Here is an 11,906-nt window from a genome sequence, read left to right as displayed (position 1 = left end):
AACTATATATCGCAATATAATAAAGCATTCGCGGTTTTTAGGTCGTGGGTTCGAATCCTGCTCGAGTATGTACGCCTATTATTTTTTATCATGGCTACTACTAAAACACTGATCAATTCAGTGCTTATTTACGTCGATGTAGGGCAATTTGTCAATCAGTTGCAACATTCGCGGTTTGTTTGTTTATTTGTTTTTTATGAGGGGACTTCACACTTATACAAGCTCTGCTTTCCAGCAGTCCCCTCCATTTCCAGCCATTTTGTTTCTGACTTTACCATAATGATATAACATTTATTTGTATCTCTGTTAATAATTTACCTTGTCTTACATGTTACAATGTTCATCACATGACTGATTTCGTGACATTATCTGCATATGCAAACATTTCATTGTATTCCTAATCATTTTGTTTGGAAATGACATAAATCAACTTGAACTTGAAGCGCGTTATGAAAGTATAAATTGGCCTACTGCAAAAACGTGCGTTTTGGGGTCACTTCAGGGAAGTCCTCTCCTACATTATTGAGCATTTCTCTTGGTGTTTTAATTAGTCGACTATACCAGGAATTATGATCCTTCGTCTGCTCTTGATTTATTTGTATATATTATTAATAGGGTATTGTATATCAGTTTATTATCTCTGACGATATACGTTTATACGATCGTGTTAATGCGAGACATGGTTTATTGATATTATGTTTCAATGCATGCCATCATAGAAGACAGAATACAGATCTGACAGGAGAAATAAAAAAACAGCAAAGACAGCGGCAGCAACAAAATCAAATTGATGAATTCTTCCGTCGATTAGTGTTGTTGTTGTTGTTGTTGTTGACAAATTGCCATATCAACGTAAATAAGCATCGATTATTCAGTGTTTTAGAATGTAGCCATGCATGATGAATAATCATGGACAGGGCGGATCCAGGAATTCGTAAAAGAGGGAGCGCCTTTAAAAAATCAAAGGGGGCGCATGCACCCCGCCCCCCCCCCCCGCACTTTTTCTTTTCATTTGTTTTGTTTTAACAAAAAAATAAAGGGGAGCGCGCCCAGTGCGCTCCCCCCCCCCCCCCCCCCAACCCGGATCCACCGCTGATGGACATACTTAGGTTGACTCAAGCCAACGATCTCCTGATTATTTGAGCGAAGGCTCGGCAGTCTTCTTCTCGTGGATACGACACCTATAGTACATAATGTAATCAGGAGATCATTGGTTCGAGTCCAACCGAGTTTGTATATGTCCATGATTGTTATTAATCGTGGCTACTACTGTAACACTAAATAATCGGTGCCTATTTACGTAAACACAGCTAGGGCAATTTGTCAATAAGTGGCAATGAAAAACAAAAACAAAAACGAAAACGAAAATATGGTACCGTTACCAAAACGAATCATGTATATTATAATCGACTCCGTATTTGTCTTGTCATTATCTCCAAAGACACAAATAAATCGGAATAATGCGGTCGTTATGGTTCGGTGGATGATCCTGTTCATTTCCAAGTGCAATCACGCACGTCTGATGTACCCATCCACGTGACAGTGACCACCTATCTAACTAATTATATACGAGCAGGAGCGTAGACAGTATTAGACATGAACGAAGCCATAGCGAGCATGCGACGCGGTGTAGTATGGAATACCTTTTATCATTTTTTAATCTGTTGTGACACTGTCCTATTGGATGTTAAAGACTCTTGACTTTCAAACGGAGTTCCTGCGTTCAAATCTCGTCAAGTCCCTATGTCCTTGGACAAGATGTTTTTATTCATCATGTCCCTCTACCCAGGTGTATGGGTACGTGGAAACGCTAGGGTAATGATCCCGGCAGGACCCTCTGACGGAGCAGTGGCAACACTGAAGAGGCTACCCTGGATAAAGAGTACCACTTTATGCTGTCATTATTAGTATTATTATTAATATCATAAAAAGCAAATTTTATTAATTATTATTATCATTATCATTATTGGTATTATTATTATTTATTATTATTATTATTATTATCATTATTATTATTATATTAATTATCATCATCATCATCATCATCATCATTTTCATTGACCATTATCATTAGGCCCTGTTTTGCATGCAGAATTGGACGCTTTCGTCATTAGAATGAATCGGGACAAAATAAATAGAAGCCGGACCATGGAGAGGGTAACGCCATTAACTCCATAGAAACTGAAAGTTTTGAAAGTTTACTGCATATTATGCAGAAGTCGTTTTTAGACATTTGTATGAGACTTACAAATTAATAAAGATTGTGAAAAAAGAACTGAACTGAAAATTCTACTGCTCACTCTTTCATGAAATGTATATTGCTCTTAAAGGAAATATTATGACCAATATTGATCGAGGAGCTTTGCACAAGGGAACCACCATCCTTATAATATACTGTGTGACAATCGACCTCATTATTACCGCTCTTTCTGGGTTGCAGCCACCATGCCGAACATACTTGATAACGATTGCATATATTATAGTTGTATATTGAGTATGTCGACCACAATAAAATGTGGCTAGTATGAATTCACCATGGGGGAGTAAGGAAGGTGGGAGAGATCACGTGTCTTGTGAACGAGCGTAGCAACATCCGCCGGTTCAAATTCAGCGTTCAGCGCCATAAAAAAAAAAAAAATAACATTAATTTATTCACTCCCAATCAAAATGATACAAAAACATCATTTCACTTTGGTATTACCGTACAAACATAAGAGAATGATTATTTGAAAGATAATTGAAATAATTTTACATTTTCATTTTTCAATGAAACAGAAGAAAATGGCAATAGTTTAGCAATATATACCAAAGAAAAAAAGTATGGAAGTATATCATATCTAAAAATGAAACCTGTCACTCTGAAGATGTGTCCTTATCCAATTGTTGCACCTGCCCCATGAACCCTCAGACTACCAGGACATTACGACGACCGTAATAGGTTTCTTTGTCTGAGCCGGGCCGTGCCAACACCTGCGTGGGAATATCTACATACTGAATAAACACAGCAATCTTATCTCTGCTTTATACACAAAGAAAAATGCATCACAAACGGATGAACGCCACGTTGATCTAAGATGTGAAAAGACTCAGAAAAAGAGGTACACGTGTCCTAAGAGCAGCTGAAATGAAGGCGTATTGAAGACAAGAGTAAATGTTTAGCTTCAGAACACAAAAATACTAATTGGTCGCAGGACTCCCAGCGATCGAGTCACGCTCCGGTCATCACCGCAACAAACCTCGTTCACTATTTCCTTTCAAGTTCGGCGTTCAGTGGCCTGGTGGCTACAACCGTCCTGCAATATGAAGCTGAAGGTATTTCTGTCTGTATTCCTCGTATTCAGCTGTCTGGATATTCACCAGCGCTATCAGACGAAGACGCTGAAGTCGAAGGTCGAAGACGACGAGGAAGAAGTGGTGGTGGACTGGAAGAGGATAAGGACGAGGGGAAGAAGCCACCTCCGGAGATCGAGTGGGAGACCATTTCGATGCCCTCGGAATGCCGAACGAAGGTGACGAACGACGACACCAGTGGGTATCCACTTCATGGGTAAACTTGCATCTGATGGCTCCGTCTTCTTCGACAGGTGAGGAGACCTTTAAACACTGCACGCACCTAACTTTTAATCGGAGAGTTTACCTTTTTTTCAATATTCGACTTACTCATACCGCAACGCAGTAATAACATTAAAGTCCGACCTTCATTAAATGTTTTTGTCACGTTTGCTTCCCCCCATGATAGATGTTCATGTGCCAAACAGTAATTATATTATATATAAAACTGGTATATCTCGACATCTTGCCGTGGGGTTCTTTGTCAGTATCTTTTTGAAAGCTGGCATCAGTAATCACTTCAGAGCTTGGCGATGCCGGTGCTCAAAAGCCAGGCGTCAAATATTGCAGTAAATACACCGGCGCTTCTGCGCTCTGCATACTTTGAGTGGAAGGGGGATCTTTTCGTGCTAAAAGCAGAACAGGAGCAATGGCTCTCGACAAGCCGCCATGGAATAGGCTGGCCCGGGCAGGCGGATAGAACAGCAAACAACTCATCGATCTTTTGAATCATTATTAACCCACGTGATAGTTATTTACCGCAGAGGCAAGTCAGCGTGTTGTCGGACTTTAACAGCAGAATTATTATAACACTGTGCAGAAGTTGCGGGGATTAAAGTCCAGGTATACTTTGTTGAAGCTATAGTTGGGGTGCAACCACGAGTCACTCTTTGTTCGGCGAACGAAATCGTGTCTAGGTCATGTGATCTGCAGGCAGCAGCGTGTAAGCCCAGGGAAGGAAGATACACTGTACCATGAAAAGAACCATTATATTAGAGCCTTTGTTAATACCGCATAGGATCTGTGATTGCTTACTGAAACCAAGCAGTGGCAACACCGAAGAGGCTACCCTGGATAAAATATGATAATGATGATGATGACGATTATATGATGATAAAATGATGATGATGCTGATGATAATGATGATGGTGATGAAAATAACAATAACATATAATGATAATAATAATTCCACTCATTTTGTAAACAAGAATGTCGTAAATATGATAACATTTTGCAGGGGCGGATCCAGGAATCCTGTAAAGGGGGGGGGGGGGAGGGGCGTGACTAATATTTCTGGTGCCACTTCCGGGTTTCATTTCTTTTTTTTTTCTTTTTTATTTCCTTTGTTTTTAACGAAAAATAAAGGGGGGCGCGTGCGCCGGTTGCGCCCCCTCTGGATCTGCCACTGTTTTGGTCAATAATTTGAAGTTTAAACCCCTCCCCACCCACTTCCCCCTCCCCCGGGAATTTTTACTGGCAGTATACGTTGTATATTCAGTAAAAAGGAGACAGGTTAACTTGTAGCCTTTTGATTTCATTTCGAAATTTAAACAACACGTGCACAGGTACTTGACTTTTACAGGTTACATAACTTGTTAAAGAGGAAATCCACCCTACAAATAAATAAACTTCAAACGAATAAAGAGTATACATTCCCAACAGAACGATGCAAAATGACAAATAAATCGGATAAGAAATAAGGAAGATATGACGTTTGAAATTTCACATTTTTTTTTCCCGGAAAACATCTTTTGACCAGTTCTAATGAATATTCAAATCAGCAAGGTGACGATGTTATACTCCCACAATTTCTTATTCATTTCACATACAGAAATGACAAAAATCTCATATTTCATTAGTATACATATAAGACTTGTCTTAGAATCAACCAAAATACAAAAAAAAACACCAAAATTGATATTAATAACTCATAAAAATCTTGGTATGGGTACATGCTTTTACTTGTATTAGCTACAAATAACAATTTTTCATATGTCATACGTACATATTTCATACGTAATATACATGAAAAATTGTGAGGGTATGATATCATCAACTCGCTCACTTGAACATTCACAAGGACTGGTAAAGAAATGCTTTTTTGCAATGTGAAATTTCAAAATGTCATATTATTTTTTCATTTCTTATCCGATTTTTTTTTGTCATTTTTGTATCACTCTGTAAGGAATATTTTTTGTTTTTCTTTTGAAGTTAATTCATTTTCTTTGGGGGGGGGGCTGGTAAGCTTTTGGTTGAGATCGGGATTCAAGTTTTAACGTTTTGAGAGATAATTAGAAACCAATTATATGAAATATTAAAGAGCATACAAAATTCCAAGAGAAATTAAAAGTTCATATTATGAAAATCAGTTTGAAATGACTGAGAATAAATATCAAAGAATAAAGCAAAAAAAAAGTGGTCCTAACAAAAAGTGAATCCCTCCCACCTTTTATTAGAACCAATCTGAAACAAAACCCTGTACATGGCAAACTAACCGATCTGTGGCCGATTTCCCCTTGTTCTTGTCATTGAACATGTACGATCTCAGCCGGATGACACTCCGTACATTCTTCTGGACGAGTTGATCGCGAATACGATGTCTGTAACCGCGTCATGCATTCAACTTTTAGCTCAGATTCAACCGCTGAAACTCCACAAAATTACAAATGATCTATAATGCCCTTTAAAAGTCATTCTTGCGATGTTCGTCAGCAAGCCTTTATTTCTATCTTTTCTGCATTGTAATGATTATCTCGTTCCTCGTATTTCTAACGCGTGTATGGATGCTGATAGCGGCATGACTGGTAGAAATAGGATGAAGTATCGTTAAAGGGAAATTAACCCAAAAAATACATGTTGATTGAGTGAATGGCAAATATTAGTAGAATACATCAGTGAAAGTTTGAGGAAAATCGGGTAATCCGTACAAAAGTTATGAATTTTTGAAGTTTTGGTGACGAGACCGCTGGATGACTACTACGGATCATGATGTCAGATTATGGACTACCATATAAAGAAAATATAAAGAAAATTAAAATTTTTTTCACTTTAATATCAAAATGAAAGAGCACTAGACTTACCTCTTTCAGAAAACGGGGGTATAATATTACTCTTGACATGATTATGCCAGTAACAAGTTCAGGGAATGTGTACTTTTCATATGAAATGATATTTTGTGGAATTTTCTTTATACTATCTTTATATAGTATAGTCCATTATGTGATGTCATGATCTGTAGTAGTCTTCTGATCCAGTGGTCCAGTCACCAAATCTCAAAAATTCATAACTTTTCAACCGATTGTCCGATTTTTCTCAAACTTTCACTGATGTGTTCTACTAATATTGCTGCATTCACTCAATCCACATGTATATTTGGGGTTAATTCCCCTTTAATATCGGCTGATGTCAGTTATACGAAATGATCTGTGTTGCGGTGAAAAAAAAAAAATCTTCATTTTCATTTTGTTTGCTTGTTTTGTAACATAATATACTACAATCAGTCGCCAACGCAGTTTCTCAGCAAGAAGTCTGAATTTAACCCTCGCAAATTAATCATCCTCCCCCACATACTCTGATTAATTATATTCAGGCAAGACCTCTCTTTTCCTCTCTCTCTCTCTCTCTCTCTCTCTCTCTATCTCTCGAAATATGCGTCTTGTTTGCACACGCATACACATTGTGTGTGTATATATACGTGTCTATTTATATATGATTATATAATAGTTTATATAAATCTGTAAATAATGTGTGTGTGTGTGCGTGTGTGTGTGTGTGTGTGTGTGTGCGTGCGTGTGCATATACATATTAAGAGAGAGGAAAATAAAAGGTAGGTAGATAGAGAGGTTGTATGTGAAGTATTATTTCTTCGAAGTTATCGAATGTATTTCCGCACGACAACACATAAACGGTTAGTTTATTTTTAGAACATCAGTATCGCTTTCAGGTTGATGACATCCGGGTTCGCAATGGTATGCTGCTAAAAATAGCCGTTTGAAGCATGACAGTGATGTCATAGTAATATTAGGGAGATGACGCTTGATGACTGTAGAAAGGACGAAATTCTACTGCGATTAAATAGTGATGATGATAATAATAATAATAATAATGATAATGATAATGATAATAATAATAATAATAATAATAACAATAATGATAATATTGTTTAAAGTTTACTTTCTGTTTCCCCTCCTTTGTAATAATATTGCCCTCACTTTGACCTTTCAATGCGCATCATCTATATGATAGAGCACTTTAATCCTGTTCCTTATTGAGGAATGCATTGATATTATAAAAAGTATATATATATGATTGCTTACATAGGACATACAAAATAAACACACACAAACACGCATCCACACATATTCACATACAAACACACACATAAAATTAATGTTATATATTATATCTGTCTGTCTGTCTGTCTGTCTCTCTCTCTCTGTCCTTATTGAGCACATTTTTTTTTTAAAGGAAAGAAAAATGTGGATTGAGTGAAAGTAGCGGCATTAGTAGAACACATCAGTGACAGTTGAGGAAAATCGGACAATTGATGCAAAAGTTATGAATTTTTAAAGTTTTGGTGTTGGAACCGCTGGATGAGGAGACTACTTGAGTTTATGACATCAATATTTGTAGACAACAATTCTAAAGAAAATGTTAAAAAAATTCAATATGCTTTCACTTTTCTAGCATATTGAAAGAGCACTTGACTTTCAGAAAACAATGGGGATAATTAATATAAAATTACCCTTAACATTATCATATGTCAGTATCAAGTTGATGGAATGTGCAAATTTTCATGAAAAATGAATTTTTGTGGACTTCCCTTTATATTTTCTTTGTATTGTTGTCCACACACGTGGTCCAAGCTGCAGACTTGGATTCGATCCTTTCATCTGAATTTACCTCTCTTGCACCTCCCTCATTTTTAGCCGGGAAAACAACGAGAAGGATGAATGGATCTCGTTCCCGATGGGAGTCGGAGAGAGCATCAAGGGTCTTGAGCTGGGACTCCTGGGAATGTGCAAGGAGGAGATCAGGAAAATCGTGGTCGAGCCCGACAGGATCAAAAACGGCCGCTACAAATTTCATCCAGAGAGTAAGTTGGGACGAAGAAAATGATATTCAATTCAATTCAATTATATCATGTTATATTATATCATATTTTATCATATTATATTATATATATATCATGTTATATTATATTATATCATCATATTATATTATATTGTATTGTATTATACTATACTATGTTATATCATATTATATTATATTATATTACATTAGATCATATATCATATTATTTTCTAAACATTATGATCAATCGTGATTAAATGTTTATTTATAATTCAATTATGTTTCACTTTATCAGTCTCTTTGCTGCACTTCTTTCCCTTTTAACTATTTAACTTTTACTTTTAGTTCTATTACCATCATAGCAACCACCATCATTATAACAACAACGTTCTGTTACTACTTCTATGCTATCACTATTAGGTCTGCAAAATACAAACTGATTGATAAAAAACGGCCGCTGCGATTATAAAGAGCTATGATATACAATGTATAGAGTTTTTGGATACCACCAGAGCTTTTACACTCTGTTATGACAATCATTGCAACTATGCTGTCCATGATGGCAAGTTCAGCTTGAAGAAGCAGTCTTCAAATTAAGGATTTAATTAACAAAGTTCATATCATGAGTTTTATTTTTTTCATTTCTGATACATTTATGTTGTGTTTTATCCGCACGGACCTGCGGAAGAACAGTCTCCGGACTGAAGTACGTGCCGTGCTTAGATAAAGGAATGGAATGAAATATTATTAAATCCTCCCCCTCCCCCGTATTTTTTCGTGTGTTATCTCGCAGCCGGAGTTGTACCTCGAGACCAGAAGTTAATCTTTGAGGTTGAGATGATGTTCATGGGTCCTAACTACGCCAAGGGTATGCCGAACATGTTCAAAGTCTACGACGACGATAAGAATGGAAAAATATCTCATGATGAGGTGGGACTTCCTTTCTCTGTATACACTGAGTGCCATCAGGAAGCATCACTTTAACCATACTACATTGATATCGACATTATAAATTTGTCAATATTTTATGCAACTATTGAAAATTATGTTTAAGCATGTAAAGGCGCGTTTACACCGAGTTCGGTGTATATTCATCCAACCATGTATTCATCACGGGCAACGGTCCGGGTGTTTTGCTTTGGTGCGCCAACTAAGAAACAATGCATGTCTGTGGTTCTGTTGCAATATCACTTCCCGCCAACAATTTTGTTACAAAATTATTCTTCTATTATTGATTTTCTTGCTCTTGATTTTGACATAAGAATAACATTTTGGGTGATTTCGTACTGAATTACTGATCCTTTTTAACAGAACCACACATGGTTCCTTTTGGCGCTCCAGAGCAAAACACCCGGTCCGTTGCCCGTATACTGTGCTCGGTGTAAACGCGCCATAAGTCGTCTCAATTCCTAAATGCTTGAATTTATCATCGAGTGATAATTCTTTACATGTCAAGATCATTATCATCGTCATCGTCACCATTATTTTAATGTGCTCCTGTTCTAGTGTAGTGCAATAGTTGGTTGCATGGTTTGAAGTGAATGAGCAAACTGCATCGTGATACATGTATTATAAAGAATCATTACCATTAATTTTGTTTTCGTATACGTTCTGCTTGGATTGTGGGGGTTCATTGGGAAAATTTTCAAATATCTAGAGTCGATGGTAAACATAGAAAATTCATAATTTTTGTCAAATTTGTACTGGGTAGGCCTACATAATGTTGATGTTTGCATGGGGAAATGACTTCTGTACGTGTTTCAGATCACCCTATAAGGTCTAAACTTAAAATCCTGGTAAACCACTGGTTTCCCTGTTCAGTTGCATCAGCCTTTCAGAATCCACTTCAAGCTGATAATGAAAAATGAAAGAAACGAAAATCCTTAGTCACCAAGTTTATTTTCTCTTTAAATGGCTGCGTGAAATTTTCAATTTCATTAGAACGTTTGACATATCATTGAAGACACACATAGCATGACAGCCATCATTTTGAATAGATCTTAACGTGATTTTTTATGATCGACTTGAAATCTTGTTTGAAACACTCCCTGGACAAGAGGCCTACAAGATTTTATCAATTTTATTTTTTCAAGTATGACTTATTACTATTTGTTTTTTGTGTTTTGTTTTGTTTTTGTTTGTTTGTTTTGTGTGTGTGTGTGTGTGTGTGTGTGTGAATTTGTGTGTTTTGCTATTGTCTTATACAGTTCGCCAAGTACATAGCTGACAGCGGCACGTTCGGGCCCAAAGGACCACTGGTTGATAAGCTCGCCAAGGAGAATATCGATAAGGACGATCGCAATCGCGATGGGTACGTGGAATGGGAAGAGTTTTCCGGCCCGAAGCATGACGAATTGTAGCTCCGTATCGTCGCATGATATCGATAAACTAACAGAAGTCCATTTAGTACATAATTGATATTTGGCTTGCGAGAGGCCTAAACGAACATGACGAAATGTGTAATGAAAGTACATGACAGGTGTGACCTGTGTGATGATAACTGCTGGTTAAGAATATATTAAGTTCAAATGAAATAACAAAACAAGACAAAAAGGGTAAGATATTTGATTCACTTTACCTTTTGCTTTTTTATTGCAAGAAAACGGGGAGTGAAGGTTAGAGTGTATGAAACATTCCCTGCTTGTCTTGATTTAAAAATATTGAGAAATTGATTATTATGTATTTTCTTCAGAATAGATATTTAAAAAAACTGAAATAGGAAACTATTCTATCACAGGGACGATACTAAAGACGTTTTAACGGTTATTTTAAAATATGAGAGAGCGAAGCATCAACTCAGACAAATGAAATCGCTACTCTATCGCAAAACTACGAAACAAGCTAGTGCATAGTTCCTGTCAGTAACTTTTTGAAAGGGAAAGGGTTTTAAAGACAATTCCTACTCTTAACGTTATTGCTCTTCTATATATACGATATTCCGTGATTTTCGACTCCATCTAAATGCTTCTATTGAACTAGATTACTAAGCTGTGATTTATTGTCTTCGTAATTATTTCAATGACTGTGTTAAATAACTATCTTGCTTAGAATTGTGATGGTATCAAAAATCATTATAATTGTAAATTTTGAGAAAACGACGTTCAATGGTTTTGTATTAAATGCGATAGTTAACGATGTGAATCACAAAGTTAAAAAGAATATAAAAGTATGGATACAGACAAGCATATACTGTAGGTCATTATTGCATTTACCGGTATTGTTGAAAATCTGAAAGGACAAACTTAGTCAATGACATGTTTATTTTGAAGCAGAGGATTATATAGACAATTTAATACTGATGTCTTTTCGTCAAAATGGTCTGTCTGAAACTTGTAGAAAGAACGATACGAACATCCTCTGAGAACATTACTGTGATACTGTAGTACACATGGGTGATAAGTACTATTCAAGACACTTTGAATTCTACTCTGGAAACTTATGTCAGGGTCCATGAAAACGTGATTATATTCACGTCACTCAATTATAGGGCATAAGCACTATAA

The 11,906-nt window shown here is 36.6% G+C and overlaps 1 pseudogene; it reads left to right on the top strand.

The window, feature by feature from the left end:
* Positions 1 to 1,773: 1,773 nt before the first annotated feature.
* On the top strand, positions 1,774 to 10,763 carry LOC139737813 (peptidyl-prolyl cis-trans isomerase FKBP14-like; annotated as a pseudogene).
* Positions 10,764 to 11,906: the final 1,143 nt, after the last annotated feature.

Source organism: Diadema antillarum, unplaced genomic scaffold (assembly GCF_040938485.1).
Source record: "Diadema antillarum isolate AM-2024a unplaced genomic scaffold, OU_Dant_1.0 seq00000706_RagTag, whole genome shotgun sequence".
In the NCBI taxonomy this organism is placed as follows: domain Eukaryota; kingdom Metazoa; phylum Echinodermata; class Echinoidea; order Diadematoida; family Diadematidae; genus Diadema; species Diadema antillarum.
Note: the sequence above shows the minus strand (reverse complement) of the source record. Positions and strands in the feature narration are given on the sequence as shown.